Source organism: Heteronotia binoei, chromosome 21 (assembly GCF_032191835.1).
Source record: "Heteronotia binoei isolate CCM8104 ecotype False Entrance Well chromosome 21, APGP_CSIRO_Hbin_v1, whole genome shotgun sequence".
NCBI classification, from domain to species: Eukaryota; Metazoa; Chordata; class Lepidosauria; order Squamata; family Gekkonidae; genus Heteronotia; species Heteronotia binoei.
This window is the reverse complement of record NC_083243.1, coordinates 53,271,963-53,290,330: the sequence shown is the minus strand read 5'-3', so window position 1 is coordinate 53,290,330 and position 18,368 is coordinate 53,271,963. Positions and strand designations below refer to the sequence as shown.

The window sequence follows — 18,368 nt, the reverse complement described above, 5'->3', positions numbered from 1 at the left end:
GTCTTAGAAGGACTCTCGAATGGATACACTGTGATGTCTCAAGATTGGAAAAATATGGTGGGTATGATGTTAACTCCTGGACAGTATATGATCTGGGACAGTGAATATCATAATTTGGCTGATGTTCAAGGGAGTGGCTCCAATGGGACTTATACTGTTGAACAAATATATGGATCTGGACAGTTCCATATTATTGAAGCACAAGTGCTCCCTGTTGCAACCCTTGCTATAATATCTGAATGTGCTTTACAGGCCTTTGCCAAAGTCCCTTCAGAAGGGAGACTAGCCCATAGTTTTGCAACTGTCTGTCAAAAGCCACAATAACTGTATTTAGACCTTATCAATTGTCTTCAGGCAGCAATCAAAAGACAGGTTGATAATCCTGACACAGCAGGAGAATTGATGCTGAAATTGGCTAAGGAAAATGCTAATTTGGCTTCAGAAAGAGCCCCATGGTGCAGTGTTAAAGCTGCAGTATTGTAGTCTTGAGCTCTGCTTACGGCCTGAGTTTGATCCTGGCGGAGGCTGTACTTTTGCATAGACAAAAGTCAGCCCGTCTGAAAGTTTACAGTAATTTTAAGCTTTGTTAGCCACCTTTCCAAAGATGCTGTCCAAAGGAACGTATCTCGTTGTGGGACAATAATGCAGTGGGACTCGTTATAAAACACATTCACATTGGAAGGAGAGCCTTTGGTTTTGCCTTTAACCCATGGCCTTCTAACATTTAGCATGTAAGCAACGTTTAGGGCTAAGCCACAGTGGTTTGCAGCCAGTGTTCCCTCTAAACTGAGTTAGTGTGAGCAAGCTCAATTTTTAAGCCTCTGGCTCACACATTTTTATCTTATCTCAGGACCTGAGCCCGTCAGGGGAGGGCGGGATACAAATAAAATAAATAAAAATGCCCTCAGAACCAACCAATTCATGCAGTTGGCTCACAACTTTAATGCCAGTCTCTCGTAAAGTGGAATTTTTGCTCACAAGACTCCACTCCTTTGAGGGAGTATGGGTTGCAGCGTAACAGAAACCATACATATAACAACTGTCCCTAAACTAAGAAATTATAAGGGAAAACGGGATTGGTCGGTAAACGCGAAAGCACCCTGCTGGGTCAGCTGTCCTGTCTTCAGAGCGCCCGGTCCAAAGTCCGAGGGGGCGCCCAAAGCCAGCCCGCAGGCCAAACGCACCCTCCCCCTGTCCCCAGGGACACCGCCCACCTCGGTGAATTTAGCCGCTGCTGCTGCTCGCAGACGGCGATGGCCCCTCCCCGTGATGACTCGCTCGCGCCCCCCCCCCCCCCAGTTTCCCTCGCTCGCGGGAGCTCTCTGAGCCAGGGACCACACACACACACACACCCCTTCACCGCGCAGCAGCCGCAGCAGCAGCAGGGGTTCCCCAAGCGATATAGTGGGGCTGCCCTCAGCAGAAAGAGCAGGTCCGGCCGGCGGACCTTCTTCTTCCCTGTCGCGTCCTCTTCCTCTCCCACCAGACGACGGCGCAGAGACGCGAGGAGGAGGAGGAGCCGCCGCTCCGCCTCTGCCGGCTGTATGCAGATGAGCTGCCGCAGGGCATTGTGGGGATCGAGAGGGTTGCGGGGAACAGGGCCTAGCTTGGGAGCGCGTCGCCCCCCGGCCGCTGGCTCTTTGGTGCCGTTGTGCGTCCCGCGAAGCTGAGGCACGGCGGGTGCCGAGGGAGCGTCGGCCGGTGGGTCGCTGTGCCCTGTATAGCAGTGGGAGGCGGTGGCTGTCTGTGTGCGGGCGAAGGAAAGCATACTTACCTGGCAGGGGAGACACCTTGATCACGAAGGAGGTTTTCCCAGGGTGAGGCTCATCCATTGCACTCCGGGTGTGCTGACCCCTGCGATTTCCCCAAATGCGGGAAACTCGACTGCATAATTTGTGGTAGTGGGGGACTGCGTTCGCGCTTTCCCCTGACTTTTCTGGTGCAAAAAATAGACTTTTACTGTTTTGTCTTTCAATTCCACTCATTTTCAGTCTATTGCTCTGTTATTTTTACTATTTCGTTCTCTCACCGTGACAGCCATAATAGTTAGGATTTCTTTTGGGAGGGGGTAGTTAACAGGGAGGGGCATCTGTTTGCAGGCAACCATGCAATGGTTTATGGTGGGAATGCCAGTTGGGTAAAGTTGCAAAAGAGATTTGGGATGCATTTAAACATTTACCAAGAGCTGTATCAGTTCCTGGAGCCTTGCAAATGGGAATGACATATGTAAATCAGTGTGTTGTGTTAAACAAAAATGTGAAACATTGTTAGTGTTAGCTAAACGTTCCCAAATATTAAACTGAAGATGATCTCCAAAACTAATAGCTTTGACAGGAGACAAAATACATAAACAAAAACAACAAAGTTTGTTCATTGTGCAAATACAGCAGCCACCGAGTCCTCTGGAGATGGCTCTTGCCCAGTCTCTTCCAACGTTTGTTGAGCTGGATTAGTTAGATGCTTCACATCCCCCTCATGTGATATCACGAACTGTCTGGGTCAGCGGGCATTACACAATCTCTCGTTTGAGGCTGAGATTGAAATTGGGAAGTGGATTTAGGAGATCCTGATGCCATCTTTAGCCAGGTGAACACAACATGGCAGAACCCACAAAGGACCTGCAAGAGAAAACACAGCAGCATGCCGGCACCCCAGTTAATTAGGGGCACTGAACCATGCCAAGTTAATAAGGCCAAATTCAATTGTTCAATTGCATTTGGGTAGGAACCCTCATTTTCACTCCTTTTAATTGTTTCTGAAGAGTGGTTTTCAAGGTCTGATTAGCATGTTCCACAATATCTTGACCTGTGGAATTATACAGAATACCATGACTGAGTCAGATGTCCCATTGTATATAAAATTCTTGGAAACTAGCAGAACAGTAGGCAGGGCTATTGCCTGTCTTGAGTTTTTGAGGTTTGCCCAGGACAGTGATGGCAGCAATTAGATGAGTAATAACATGCGTGGCAGACTTCCCTCTTTGAGGAGTGGCCCATAAGACACCTGAATAGGTGTCTACAGACACATGAACAAATTTCCAAGGGCCAACGAAGGAACATGTGTGACATCCATTTGCCAGTTTGTTAGAGAACACTTTCCCTGTAAAGAAAGGTTAAAACACTTGGGGCTCTTTGGCTTGGAGAAACATTGACTGCAGGGTGACATGATAAGAGGTTAACAAGATTATGCATGGGATGGAGAAAGTAGAGAAAGAAGTACTTTTCTCCCTTTCTCACAATACAATAACTTGTGGGCATTCAGTGAAATTGCTGAGCAGTCAGGTTAAAACAGATAAAAGGAAGTACTTCTTCAACCAAAGGGTGATTAACATGTGGAATTCACTGCTACAGGAGGTGGTGGCAGTTACAAGCATAGCCAGCCCCAAGAGGGGACTGGATAAAAATATGGAGCAGAGGTCTATCAGTTACTATTAACCACACTATATATATATATATATACACACACATATGTGTGTGTGTATGTAGAAGATGATATTGTCAGCGAAGGGTTCGTTGGAGTTTCAAAATGATCAGACTTGTCTTTGTTTAAAAACTAAGTTTCATTTATTGATTACAACAATGTTACTCTCTACACAGGTTCTTTGAAACTTATAACGAATAAGGGAAGGTATTGGCATATATGGACATACATCAAAGAAGTGGGGGTTTAAATCACTTCTCATAATAAAGTTGCAATTTGTCTTTTGGAAGTACTCGGTTCACACGCCCTTATCTTTCACATATGTAAACTGTATCTTCCTCCTGGTGGTGTCCTTGCTTGGCTCCAGCAGGCGCCTGAGAAGCGGCCGAGCATTTTTGCACTTCAAAAACCTTACTGGCTTTTGGCACCTCAATCACCTCCTCCTTCCCCCCTTTCACATTCTACAATGGCACCAGTGTTAGTAGGCAAAAATTCATAGGGTTAGTGAACACTAAATAAACATTTCAAACAGCAGAGTTAGCTTCAATAGAACACAAGCTGACATACTGCCCCCCCTAAGCTCTTGCTCGGGGCTTGTCTGGGTGCAGTAGGTAAAATTGCTTAAGCAGTTGAGGAGCATTAAGGTCAGAGGATTTTACCCACTCGTCACAGCTGGGCGGGAAATAACGCCAGCGGACTAAGTAGTGTAAGACCCCCCATTGCAATTTAGAATTGAGAATCTCCTTCACTTCGTGGTGTTTCTGCCCCTTCACCAGAATAGGTTCCGGTTCGGGGTTCTGAGGCTGCCACTTCGAACCACCCGGATCTCGACGGATAAGGCTGCAATGGAAGACAGGGTGTATTTTACTGAATAGTTTGGGCAAGTCCAGCTCCACAGTTACTTTATTGATCACCCTCTTTATTTTAAACAGTCCTAGGAAGTGGTAGGCCAGCTTCCGGGAGGTTTGGGGCAGAGGTAGGTTCTTGGTGGAAAGGAACACTGTCTCTCCTTCTTTAAAGTCCCACCCGGGGCTATGTTTTTTGTCAAAGTGGGCTTTGTAGTCCTTTTTTGCCTCTTCTATATTTTCCTGGATTACTTTCCAGGACTTCTCTAGTCTTTTCCACCATTGTTGGCACTCGGGGGAAAGAGGTGGGTTCTGTCCTCCCGGGAGGGAGGGGAAAGGTTTCCCTTCATAGCCATGCACAGCTTGGAACGGAGACACTTTAGTTGAGCTGTGGAGGCTGTTATTGTATCCATACTCAGCGAAGGGCAGCAGCTCCACCCAATTTGACTGCTGGAAATTCACATAACACCTTAGGTACTGTTCTAGCAGCCCATTCACCCTCTCACTCTGGCCGTCCGTCTGTGGGTGGTAGGCGGAGCTTAGCCCTTGCTCCATCCCGGTCAGTTTGCAGAACTCCCGCCAGAAGTTGGCAACGAACTGTGGCCCGCAGTCACTAATGACCTTGACGAGGAACGAGTGTACCCGGACCATGTGTAAAAAGAACAAGTAGGCTAGTTCCTTCGCGGTGGGCAGTTTCCAGCAAGGAATAAAGTGGGCTTGCTTAGAAAATGTGTCCACCACCACTAGTATCACCGTTCTGCCTTTGGAGGGTGGCAGCTTGACTATAAAGTCCATTGACACCACCGACCATGGCCGTTCTGCAGTGGGGAGGGGATGAAGCAGTCCCGGCACCTTCCCCCCCTTCTCTTAGCCATGATGCAAGTGGGGCATGTTTGAACGAACTCTGAAATGTCTTTTTTCATTTGTGGCCACCAGAATTGCCGATGCACTAAGTGGAGGGTCTTTACGTAACCGAAATGGCCGGCCAGTTTGTTGGTGTGGCAATGCTGTAATACCTCCACCCTCAGGGATTTGGGGATGTAGAGTTTCCCCTCATGGTACCAAAACCCTCCTTCCCCTTTCAACAGTCCATCTGGCCGGTTTTCCCCCTCTGCTTCTGCCTCGACTATCAGCTTGTTCCCTCCCCACGGGCTTTTGTTTTGCGTGGCCGTTTTTGATCGGGTTTGCACGGCCCTGGCTACAGCTTCGGGTGGTATTAGGGAATCTATGACTACTTCTCGCTAGCTCTCATGCTGGGGCAGCCTCGAGAGTGCGTCTGCTAAAAAGTTTTTGAACCCGGGATGTGGCGTAGCGTGAAGTTGAATTTAGCAAAAAATCCCGCCCATCGAATTTGCTTCCCAGTTAATTTTCGGTGCCCCGTGAGAGCTTCTAAATTTTTGTGGTCGGTCCAGATTTCAAACGGGACTCGTGCCTCTTCCAGCCACAACCGCCATGTTTTCAGGGCGAACGTTACTGCATAGGCTTCTTTGTCCCACACCGACCAGCTCCTTTGCTTGTTTGAGAACTTGCGGGAAATGTAGGCGCAAGGTCTCAGGCGGCCCCCCTCGTCTTTCTGCATCAATATTGCTCCTACGGCCGTGTCGGAAGCGTCGCATTGGACCACAAAGGGTTTGAGTTCATTGGGGTGCACTAGCACCAGCTCGCTGGTAAACAGGTGCTTTAGTGTCTCAAACGCCTTTTGACACTGCCTGGTCCAATTTAGTTTAGCCCCCGGATTTTCGCCTCAGGCCCCTTCCCCTTGGTCTGGAGTAAGTCAGTCAGGGGCAGGGCCACCTTGGCGAACCCTTGTATGAATGATCTATAGAAATTTGCGAAGCCGAGGAACGATTGGAGCTGTCTACGTGTCCTCGGGGGTTCCCAATCTAGCACCGCCTGTATCTTAGCGGGGTCCATGGCCAGTCCCTTGCCCGACACCAGGTAGTCCAGTTCCTCTTTGTGGAACTCGCACTTACACAGTTTAGCATACAGTTTGTTTTGGTATAAGGTGGTCAGGACCTCCCGGACTAGCTTCATGTGGGAGGGTAGATCTTTGGAATAGATAATGATGTCATCAAGGTACACCACCACCCCCTGGTACAAGTATTTCCTCAGCACATCGTTGATGAAGTTCATAAAAAACCCCGGAGCCCCCTGGAGCCCGAATGGCATTACCAGGTACTCAAACTGTCCCATCGGTGTGTTTTCCACTCATCCCCCTCTTTGATTCGGACCCGGAAGTAAGCATCTCGTAGGTCGAGTTTGGTAAAAATCGACCCCTCTTGACACTGCACTTTGATCAGGGGGATGGGGTAAGTCTTTGATCAGGGGGATGGAGTAAGCATTTGACATGGAAATCCCGTTAATCCCACGAAAATCTGTGCAAAGCCTCAGGCTCCCGTCCTTCTTTTTGCGGAACAGGACCGGGGTGGCGTGCGGCGCCGTGGCCGGGCGGATGAAGCCCAGGCGGAGGTTTTTGTCTAGAAACTTCCGCAGTTCCGCCTTCTCTGCCCACCCCATCGAGTAAAGCTTTGCCTTAGGCAAGGTCTGGCCGGGGATGAGTTCTATGGCACAGTCCGTGCTCCGGTGAGGCGGCAACTCATCGGCCTCTATCTCGCTGAAAGCCCCCTTTAAGTCCCGATATTCCTTGGGGATGGTTTTAATTTCCTCTATAGTCACACATAGTTTTTCGTTCTTGGGAGGAGGTTGGGGGCCCCAGAGTTCCCGCCACAAGTGGGAGGTGCATCGTCTATCGAGAAAATCGATCGTGTGCTCCCCCCACTGTATGTCCGGCTGGTGCCGTGCTAGCCACCCTACCCCTAGTACTATGCCAAAGGAGCAGGAGGGAGCGATCACAAATACCTCCAAGTCCCAATGATCCTCTACTCCCATGGGGACCTCCTCAGTCTGCTCCACGCATGGCTCCCCTTTCATTCGAGTTCCGTCCATTTGCTCGAACTCGAGTGGCCGGGGAAGGAGTTCTTTGGTTAATTCTAACATTTCCACCAGCCAGGGGGTTATAATTTCCCGGGTGCACCCCGAGTCTATGAGGGCCCTGGTGTGCACAAATCTTTTTAACTTCATGTTTAACAAAGTCAATGGGAAGAACATTAGTTCCCCCGAGATTCTCACCCTTAGTGGTGCCGCTTTCTCTGGGACCTGCTGCTGGGCACCTTCTAGTGCAGGTCGGCCCCGTTTCCCGCCAGCTCGGCTTCCCAGGGGTCTTTCCCCAGCTCCTCCAACATTATAGAATCCTTGTCCAGCACCATAGATAAAGCTGCGGCCCGACTCTTTCGGCTTAGTTGATTTCTTCGCCCCTGCCATCGGCCCTCTGGGCGTTGGGGTAACAGCCCAGGACCTTTCTGGGCAGTTGGCTGCCAGGTGGTTTAAGTCCCCACACTGGTAGCACTTGCGGGTGGCGGGGAAGGGTTTTGCGGGCCCTTCCCCTCGGTGCTTTCTTCGCCTTCGTCTTTGAGGTTGGCCGCGTGTCACGGCTCGTCTTGCCCTGGTGCCCCTGGCGTTGGAGGGCAACTTCTTTCATGTTGGTTTTGACCTCCCCCGCTAGTTGGATCCACCCAACCAGGGTGTCCGGTCGGACCTGCCCCAGGGCTCGGTCGAGCAGCCCCACATTTAACCCCTTCTTGAAGGGCCGGATCTTCATAGCTTCGCTCCAGCCCCTTATCTTGCGGCAGTAATTGCAAAACTCCAGCGCGTACTCCCAGATCAATCTGGCCCCCTGGCGAAGCTCGACTATCGCGGCAATGGCCCGGGTCTCCTGCAGGGGGTCCTCAAACTGCGACAGGAGGGCCTGTAGGAACCCGGCCACCGTAGCGACCTCAGGGCCCCGGGTCTCGTACAGGCTCACGTACCACAGCTGGGCTTCCCCCGTCATCTTCGACCCGAGGTAGGCCACCCGGCTGTGCTCATCGGGGAAGGAGTTCCCCCAGTAGTGCATGTAGAGGTTGGCTTGGATGATAAAGTACTCCACTTTGTCGGGGCTCCCGTCGAAGGTGACGTCTAGTTCCCGAGTCTTCACCCTCACGCTGGGAGCCGCTGGGGCAGCCGCCCCAGTGGGGGCGGCTGACGCTGCCACCCCGGTTGGTGGCACCGGTTGGGAGAGGACCTGGGGCGCGGGCCAGGGCCCGGTCGATCTGTTTCTGCACTTCTTTTATCATCAGCATCATATTCGCTTTCATCTCTTGCCTCAGATCGCACCCCAGGATTTCCATCTCCCTCTGGAGGTCCTCGGTTGGATCGCGTCTCGGGGAGGAGGCCCTTGAGTCGCACCCGTCCTCCTCCTCGGAGTCGCCCGGCCAGTCGCTCGATGCTGGGCGCTCATGGTCGCCTCCTCCGCTGGTTGCGCTGCTCCGCCGTTCAACCAGGTCTACCGGGCTTCCTCGATCTTCCGTATCCCCGGGGGTGCGGAGGATGTTTGTGTGCCTCTGTGCCGCCTCGTCCATCAGCGTGGTCGAGGTGCAGAGTTTCCAAGTCTTCAGGGTGATGAAAAGCACTTGGCTGCTCACCTTCTTAGGCTTCCGGGGCTCGATAACGTGCCACGCCAGAGTCCCCGGTAGTTCGTCAGAATTGGAGGGCTCCCGGTCATCAGGTGCTTTTGTAGCCATCCGCTAAAAGTAACTTTTGCCGATAAGCCTCTTCAGGATCAGTTTCAAAATGTCAGCGAAGGGTTCATTGGAGTTTCAAAATGATCAGACTTGTCTTTGTTTAAAAACTAAGTTTCATTTATTGATTACAACAATGTTACTCTCTACACAGGTTCTTTGAAACTGATAACGAATAAGGGAAGGTATTGGCATTTATGGACATACATCAAAGCAGTGGGGGTTTAAATCACTTCTCATAATAAAGTTGCAATTTGTCGTTTGGAAGTACTTAGTCACATGCCCTTATCTTTCACATATGTAAACTGTATCTTCCTCCTGGTGGTGTCCTTGCTCGGCTCCAGCAGGTGCCTGAGAAGCGGCCGAGCATTTTTGCACTTCAAAGACCTTACTGGCCTTTGGCACCTCAATCACCTCCTCCTTCCCCCCTTTCACATTCTATAATGGCACCAGTGTTAGTAGGCAAAGATTCATAGGGTTAGTGAACAGTAAATAAACATTTCAAACAGCAGAGTTAGCTTCAATAGAACACAAGCTGACAGACATTGGATTTATATTCTTCCCTCCATTCAAGAGCTGCAGAGCGGCTCACAATCTCCTTTATCTCCCTCCCCCATAACAGACACCCTGTGAGGTTTGTGGGGCTGAGAGGATTCTCACAGCAGCTGCCCTTTCAGGGACAACCTCTGCAGAGTTATGACTGACCCAAAGCCATTAAAGCAGTTACAAGTGGAGGAGTAGGGAATCAAACCTGGCTTTCCCAAATAAGAGTTTGCACACTTAACCACTACACCAGACTGATACATATATTGGTCACTGTATGTCACAGAGTGCTGGACTGGATGGACCATTGTCCCGATCAAAATTTAATGAAAACTGTTTGACAAATGCTTTGGTATTCTGGTGAAAATAGCTGTGACTGAGACAGGAAAAGTAAATAACGATGTAACACCTTTTAAACCTTATCAGTAAAGGCATTGTCTTGAGCAATCAAGCCAGGAAGATTAGAATGACTTGGAATTGTGGCAATGAAAAAAGTTAACTCACAGCCAGAAATTAAAAACTGCAAGATTAAAAATATAGCCAATCAAATTTAATGCGTACAAGTGTCAACTATTAAATTGAAAGACCTTTGTAAATAGAGTTTTTCTAGCAACAACTTCAGACTGTTGCACTGAGTGCTGTTGCAAAGTAAAGTTTGTCTTTCACAGTTTCCCCCCCAGCAAACTGGGTACTCATTTGAGCAGTCCTAGGAAGGATAGAAGACTGAGTAACCTTGAGGCAGCCACCTGAACCCAGCCTCCGCCAGGATCAAACTCAGGCCGTAAGCAGAGCTCAAGACTACAATACTGCAGCTTTAACACTCTGCACCATGGGGCTCTTTCTGAAGCCAAATTAGCATTTTCCTTAGCCAATTTCAGCATCAATTCTCCTGCTGTGTCAGGATTATCAACCTGTCTTTTGATTGCTGCCTGAAGACAATTGATAAGGTCTAAATACAGTTATTGTGGCTTTTGACAGACAGTTGCAAAACTATGGGCTAGTCTCCCTTCTGAAGGGACTTTGGCAAAGGCCTGTAAAGCACATTCAGATATTATAGCAAGGGTTGCAACAGGGAGCACTTGTGCTTCAATAATATGGAACTGTCCAGATCCATATATTTGTTCAACAGTATAAGTCCCATTGGAGCCACTCCCTTGAACATCAGCCAAATTATGATATTCACTGTCCCAGATCATATACTGTCCAGGAGTTAACATCATACCCACCATATTTTTCCAATCTTGAGACATCACAGTGTATCCATTCGAGAGTCCTTCTAAGACTCTGCACATCGGTTCCCCTTATGCCCATGTCTCTGATAGCCTTTTGAATTTCACTCAAAACAGAGTGGGGCAACACAGTACAGTTAACAATCTGTTGCTCATTCTCATTCTGTGCATAGGTTACTGGGCATTCCGATAAAAGGCCAGGCAACTCTTCCCCTGTCAACTGTTCAGGGCAAATAGACAACATTTCTGCCAACTCTGGGACATTTTCCACTTTAGCCTGATCAAGTTTCTTCTCCAAAACTTCACAGACCATGTGTCCTGGGGCATTAGATAGTGAGCCCATGGGTGGATCCATTGGTGGAGGAGGAGGAAGAAGAGGAGGGGCAGGGGGCACAAGTTGAACACCAGTGCATTTTAGGGGACAATCTTTGGAGAGCTGGCTTGTGTTAGAAACGGGCATAAATTTCTCTACTGCATACCTGCATTTATGCCAGGCTTGCAGAATTTCAACAGAAGCTCGAGGCTCTGTATGAAGGGTCTTCCCTATCTTCTCTGTGAGGAAAAGCCCCCTTTTCCAAACATCATAGTCACCAGTATGGTTGCCAGGGCGCCTGGAGAAGTGAGCTCGCACACGTCTGGCCAGAGAGTGTGGGCAAAACTATCCAGGAATATAAGGGACTTATAGGTACAAGCAGCCACAAGTCATACAGGCATTCTAAACCAGTACAGAGTGGTTGCTAACACAAACGGACGTTTCCCCGTCATCGCATGGGCCAGCCGTGTAGCGGAAGAGTCTGCGCCGCCACGGAGCTATCCAGGCGATCGGTTATGAAGCGCTGAACATGGAATCCACCGTGTAACGCTAACACCACTCGTAGCCATCTTCCCGCCAGGCTGGACTTCATCTCCTCATAGTGGAAGGCTCACGTGCACACCCTATGTCACCTTTTAGCCTGCAAGCAACCTGTCTGCCCCATGAGTGGATTATCAACTCAGATGTCATCCCTGTTGTCTAGCAAAACCCTGGACAAAGACTCCTGCCCAGGAGAAGATAGGAAAAGAGGAAGACCACCTCCTGCCAGAGCCAAGTCTTTTGTCTAAACCGGGGGATACCTAGGTCAATATTTGATTCCGTATTATCACCTTCCCAGATAAGCCCATCTAATCTTAAGTATTTCCCCACCCAGTAGCCATTTCCATTCTTCTTCCCGACTGACACCTTGGAGCCGCCCCAGGCCCTGTTGCAATCTGGAAGTTCTTTCAGGTACCCAGGACCTAGGCGAAGTTCATTGGTCAAGAGCAGGTACCCAATTAGGTACCACCAAGGAACTTTCTATTGGCTTTGCAATAGTCCAGCCTTCATGGTCACTGCAGAGCCTCCCCTTTCTCCTCCCTCATACCGCCCACCCCCTGAGGGCTCAAGAGAGTCCTTATAACCTGTGGACTAGCTACCCACAGGTGTGCATCTATCAGTATCCCACCTTCCGCTGCATAGATCCATCCCCGATTCCTGATCAGTTTCGGGTCCCTTACCCACTTCCTCTCTGTCGCCATTGGAGCCTTCCTCGAAGACTACGATAGGTAATATTACCCTGTGTGTCTACCCTTTATGTTCCCCTATCGATCTATCTATATTTCTAGGACTGTATGTGTGATTGGATGTGTATTTTTATCTTGTATGGAAGACTATATTTTTCTTAATAAATTATAATTGGTTTTACTAAATTAGAGTTCCGTTATTTAAGCATCACTCTCTGGTTGGTTAATCTTGTATACATAGGTGAAAAGATCCCTAGTGAGCCAGGTGCCCACCTAACTAATTCCCCAACCTCGTTTTGAGGGCATTTTGGCTAACATCTCCCAGTCCCGAAGTTTAACAGAACCTCCCTCCGGGTACCAGGGGCATTGCTTACCGATCTCTTGTAAGAGAGTCTGAAGTTGCCCAGAAGTCACGGACCTGCCGTACTTCTGAAGGAGGAACCGCAGTTCCTCCAAATGTTTCTGCTGGATTTGTGAGAACTGCCCTCCCATACTCACAGTTGAAGGGGATGAAGACGAAGTGCACTTCTGAGGGGTCTGTTCCAGACATTTGTGAGAGGGGTCCCTGTTCGCTGCACCACTTGTAGTAATGGTCACACGACTCAGAGATGAGGTTCACGCACCAGTCTGTCCATGCTGCTTGCATTGCTGTGACAGTGGTTGCGTTGCTTTATTTTATACATTCTTTCTTACACAATCATTGATTAGCAATGTGCAGAATGAAACGACCAATGTTTACATAAGCTTGTAACCCCAAATGTGGATTCCAGGAAGGAGGTGAAAGGGCAGCACATTCTGAGACCCTCAGCATTCTTGCATAGGCCAAAGTACATGAAGGCTTTAATGCTGCCTTCTGAGTCTTAAGATGGAGGCAGGACAAGGTTGGCCAGGCCATTGTCCTTCCTTCAGATCCCTTCCCCCATCTTCCTAGCTTGTCGCCATTGGACCTTGTTTGTCCATCCTTATGTTACCTCTATATATTTCTCTCTATTTTTATTAGGTCTGTATGTATGTCATATGTATCTATTGTCTTGTATGTGTGTGTTCTATATTTTTCTGTAATAAATTCATAATTGTTTTACTTAATTAGTGTCCTTGGTAAATTTAGCAATAATTTCTGGAAGTGGAATCCTGTATACATAGATTCTAGGTCCTTTTGAGCCAAAGTTGCCCACCTGTCAATTCCCTAACCTCTTTTGAGGGCATTTTGGCTTACAGAGATGAAGTGCGCTTTTAGCACACGAAAGTGTACATTCTGAATAAAACTGTGTTGGTCTTAAAGGTGCTACTGGGCTGCAACTTTGTTCTATTACTTGGGACCAACACAGCTGCCCACCTGGAAACATGAGAACAGAAGTCACTGGAAAAGGCAGATCCAAAAGCCAACATAAGGCAGCGGAATCACATGGACCTAACAGCCCCTTAACACACGTGCACAGATATGTGAGTTTTACCGGCTTGAGCGGAAGAACTAAGACTTGTACAGCCCAAAAGAAAGAAGAGGAGCTGAAGGAACAGAGATCACAGAGAGAGGAGGGCTTGTGCGCGCGCGAAAGTCTGAGGCACTCAAAAGTATAAATCTCTCTCTCTCTCTCTCTCAGAGAACAGTCTATTTTTCACACCAGAAAAGTCAGGGGAAAGCGCGCACGCAGTCCCCCACTACCACAAATTATGCAGTCGAGTTTCCCGCATTTGGGGAAATCGCAGGGGTCAGCACACCCGGAGTGCAATGGATGAGCCTCACCCTGGGAAAACCTCCTTCGTGATCAAGGTGTCTCCCCTGCCAGGTAAGTATGCTTTCCTTCGCCCGCACACAGACAGCCACCGCCTCCCACTGCTATACAGGGCACAGCGACCCACCGGCCGACGCTCCCTCGGCACCCGCCGTGCCTCAGCTTCGCGGGACGCACAACGGCACCAAAGAGCCAGCGGCCGGGGGGCGACGCGCCCCCAAGCTAGGCCCTGTTCCCCGCAACCCTCTCGATCCCCACAATGCCCTGCGGCAGCTCATCTGCATACAGCCGGCAGAGGCGGAGCGGCGGCTCCTCCTCCTCCTCGCGTCTCTGCGCCGTCGTCTGGTGGGAGAGGAAGAGGACGCGACAGGGAAGAAGAAGGTCCGCCGGCCGGACCTGCTCTTTCTGCTGAGGGCAGCCCCACTATATCGCTTGGGGAACCCCTGCTGCTGCTGCGGCTGCTGCGCGGTGAAGGGGGGGGGGGGTGTGTGTGTGTGTGTGGTCCCTGGCTCAGAGAGCTCCCGCGAGCGAGGGAAACTGGGGGGGGGGCGAGCGAGTCATCACGGGGAGGGGCCATCGCCGTCTGCGAGCAGCAGCAGAGGCTAAATTCACCGTGGGCGGTGGGCTGTCATCTGCTTCCCTCTCTCCTGCTTCCTTCTGCATCCCAGCTTGCTTTGCCAGACTTGCTCAATCGCTCAGGAGCTACAGAGCAAAGCTTCTATTTTCTCCCTTGGGAGGAGCTTGTTTTTCCAGGCTTTCTGAGTCGCACTGCAGAACTACTGAGCCAAGCCTCTCTTCCTTCTAGTGGCTGAGGCTCCTCCCCCACCAGTCAGTCCCCTGGGGAAGGAAGGAAAGCTTCCTTTGCTCAGTTCCCTGGATCCCATGGGAGAAATAGGAAGAAAGCACCTTTAAGACCAACGAGTGCTATCATTTTAAGCATGTTTTTTAAAAATTGTGTTCTTTATACAGTTTATACCTCCGCTACCTAAATACGGCCCGGCCCAACCCCACAATGTCTCATTTAGGTCAGATCCGGCCCTCATAACAAATGAGCTGGACACGCCCGCTCTACTGAATGACGTGGAAAGGGCAGTACTGTGGCTGTTAGCCCTGGGAATAACCTTCCTGAGGTGGGGAGGAAAAGTGAAAAAGATCTGCGGGACTTGTCAGCATCTTTTAGCGTCAGGATGCTGAATCCAACCCACTATTTAGGGGGGGGGGCTTTAAAAACAACGCGTAATCCTAATCCTCCCTGTTAACTGCCCCCCCCCCCGGCTGTCACGGTGAGAGAACGAAAAAGTAAATATAACAGCAATAGATTGAAAATGAGAAGAATTGAAAGACAAAGCAGTAAATGTCTATTTTTCGCACCAGAAAAGTCAGGGGAAAGCGCGAACGCAGTCCCCCACTACCACAAATTATGCAGTCGAGTTTCCCGCATTTGGGGAAATCGCAGGGGTCAGCACACCCGGAGTGCAATGGATGAGCCTCACCCTGGGAAAACCTCCTTCGTGATCAAGGTGTCTCCCCTGCCAGGTAAGTATGCTTTCCTTCGCCCGCGACCCGCTAGCCTCCGCCTCCCACTGCTATGCAAGGCACAGTGACCCGCTGGCCGACGCTTCTTCCGCACCGGCCGCGCTTCAGCTTCGCGGGACGCACAACGACACCGAAGAGCCGGCGATCTGGGTGCGCCCCGATCCCAAGCTGGGCCGTGTTCCCCGCAACCCTCTCGATCCCCACAATGCCCTGCGGTAGCTCATCTGCATACAGCCGCAGAGGCGGAGCGGCGGCTCCTCCTCCTCGCGTCTCTGCGGCGCCGCCTGGTGGGAGCCGAGCGGGAGCGGGCTGGCGGGCGAGGAGTCGCGGAGTGGGCGGAGCTAGGCAAGGTCTGGGAGGAACCAGCGTAGAGGTTTGCGTTTGGGCCGATTCACAGCCGTTCTATGATGGCTTGTAACGTCTTCGGGACGACTCCAGAAAGTAGACAGCAGCTTGTGAAGCACTTAAAAGCGAGATACTTTCAGAAGATAGCCGTGTCGGTGTGCAGTACAACAGCTAGATTCGAGTTCCGTGGCGCCTTAGAGACCCGCGAAATTTTCAGAGTATGAGCTTTTGAGAGTCAAAGCTCCCTTGGTCAGTTCCTGTTACGTGATGTAGTACCCTACAATAGAATTTATGGCAAAGAAAGCATCGTTTTTTTCACCACTCTTACCCTTTTGAAGTGCTATGAGGTTATACCTACGTATAGCTAGCTAGTGGAAAGACCCGGTTTGTGTATTCTACTGTTAATTGGTGTACTGGTTAACTATTCTGTATTACTCTGCAAATACTGATAATGTTATAAGTTTTGCTCAGGCTACTTAATATAAAGGATTTAAAATGTGCGGGGGGGGCGGAGTTGGAAGCTCCCGCAGTCAGATACGAATTCTGACTCATGAAATGGACTTCATGTCACATTAACTTTCTAGGTACAGGATTCTCCATAAGTTTAGGTAAGGACCCTTTCATAACCTTAACACCTTTAAGCAACCATTAAGCAGTTAAGAAATCGGAATGCCGACAAGAGGGTGGAACGCGGAGGCTATCCAGCGTTTTTTAGAAAGTGCCGCATGTGTGATTATCTGCCATGGGATGGAAATTGCGGCAGTGTGCTCAGTGCACGGGGCTCTTTTAAGGGAACAGGCTAGTTCCCTCCAGGCAAGGGCTGCCCGTCTGGAGAAACCGAGACAGAGGTTCATGGGAATGGGATCCTTAGGTTTCATAGGGCAGGTCTCACACTCAGTGTTTGTAGATCCAGGTGGGCAGCCGTGTTGATCTGAAGCAATAGAAATTTTGTGTTTTTCTTAGCAGCCTTTCTGTGAATTTCTTCCTTCCCAGCCCTTTAGTAGAATGTTGTCTAGGTTGGCCCAGTATGTGTAAGTCTCTCTCAGCAAACACCTCAATGCAGAACTGGCATACTCCAGAGTATGTGTAGGTGGCTAGTATTTTTCCTCCAACTCTTACTCTACTATCTTCTTACAAGAGCAGGAACAACAGCATAGACCACAGGTCTCTACTGTGTCATGCTACAGTTCCCAGGCTCCTTTGCAGCATTGTTGTCCTTATTTGTCAGTATTCATTTTGTTCTGCCTTCTTCAGAACTTTCATATCACATGACTGGGGTTCATCTCTCAGAGAGATTGAGATTAGGCTTTAGCCCAGCCAGGCCTAGCCCAGGAGACTGCCAGGCCTTACAAACTGAATGTGACCAAAGAGAATATTAGTGGCACAATGGGCAGTTATAGAGATGTAAAAATGTTTGTACATTTTGAACGGTGTCAATAAGACACAAGTTTAACTGTCTGAATCCCTAGTCTTCTAATTTAGTTTTCTTCCCACATGTTTTTTTCTTTTAAGGGCAAATCTCTCCCTGTTGCACCTAGAGTATTATAAGGTTAAAGAAGGATTCTCCCCAAGATCATCTAGTCCAAGTGACCCATTGCCAATGCAGGCAGTCCACAACTGCAATATCCCTGTTAGATGGATTCCCCTACCCCCCAAGTTAAACTTTTGATAGGTCTGCTTAAATCTATTCCTCCTAAGCCCTTACAGCAAATGCACAGATAAATAAGGACAACACTAAGCAGTTATTTTGAGGACTCAACATTTTGTGACATCTAGAACTTTCTATTTCTAGTACACCATATAGAACTCACAATAATCATCAGAGGCATGCATTCTCAGTTATACAGGGAGTCTCTGTCCCCAACTATAATTTATGTAATAAAGATATTTTTCTGTTTCCTGTCTTATTTCCTATCCTCCTTCCTGTCAGCCCCCTTCTTTTAATTTTTAAATTTATGTAATCATTCTCATTTACCCTTCCCTCTTTCATATTATTCTTTTTCCAGTTAAGAACAAATTCAGGAAGTGCTCACAGGATTGTGGATTTTTTTTTTTTACTAGCACTGGTTTCCTGTGCAAAAGAGGGGAAAGGTTAGAATAAATCTTGGTGTGTGAGTCATGGGGTCATTGCCGTCTTTGAGCAGTGAGGCTAAGTATGCAGAGGCCACTTCCTCAGAGACCAGAACTGGGAGATGAGTTTGGCCTGCGTGCTGGGTTTGGGTTGGGGCCTTCTCGGACTTTTGAATCGACCCTCTGGAAAGAGGATAGAGGTGCTCCTGCTGGGCTCTTTTGTTTATACTTGCAGAGTGATATTTGCTCTTCCTAAAGAGAGGAATGCGTTCCAGCTGACCCTTCCATTTGTCAAAGGCTCCCATTTGTCCTTGCTCCCCACCTGTTAGTATTTTTTTACTGGCTTTTCTGATATTCTCCACATTTTTATTTATTTATTTATTTATTATGTTCAACTTATATCCCGCCCTCTCCGCAAGCGGACTCAGGGCGGCTCACAACATCATATCCACACGATTAAACCAATAAAACATATAAAACCATAATTTACAT

The 18,368-nt window shown here is 49.1% G+C and overlaps 3 non-coding genes across 3 annotated transcripts; 1 reads left to right on the top strand and 2 right to left on the bottom strand.

Annotated features, from left to right (window-relative positions):
* The first annotated feature begins 1,766 nt into the window (after positions 1-1,766).
* On the top strand, positions 1,767-1,930 carry LOC132590317 (U1 spliceosomal RNA). The gene has a single exon (XR_009556666.1). It is a non-coding gene; the product is annotated as a U1 spliceosomal RNA (small nuclear RNA).
* An 11,893-nt stretch (positions 1,931-13,823) lies between these two features.
* Positions 13,824-13,987, bottom strand: LOC132590319 (U1 spliceosomal RNA). Its single transcript, XR_009556668.1, has one exon. It is a non-coding gene; the product is annotated as a U1 spliceosomal RNA (small nuclear RNA).
* A 1,318-nt stretch (positions 13,988-15,305) lies between these two features.
* LOC132590316 (U1 spliceosomal RNA) lies at positions 15,306-15,469 on the bottom strand. Its single transcript, XR_009556665.1, has one exon. It is a non-coding gene; the product is annotated as a U1 spliceosomal RNA (small nuclear RNA).
* Positions 15,470-18,368: the final 2,899 nt, after the last annotated feature.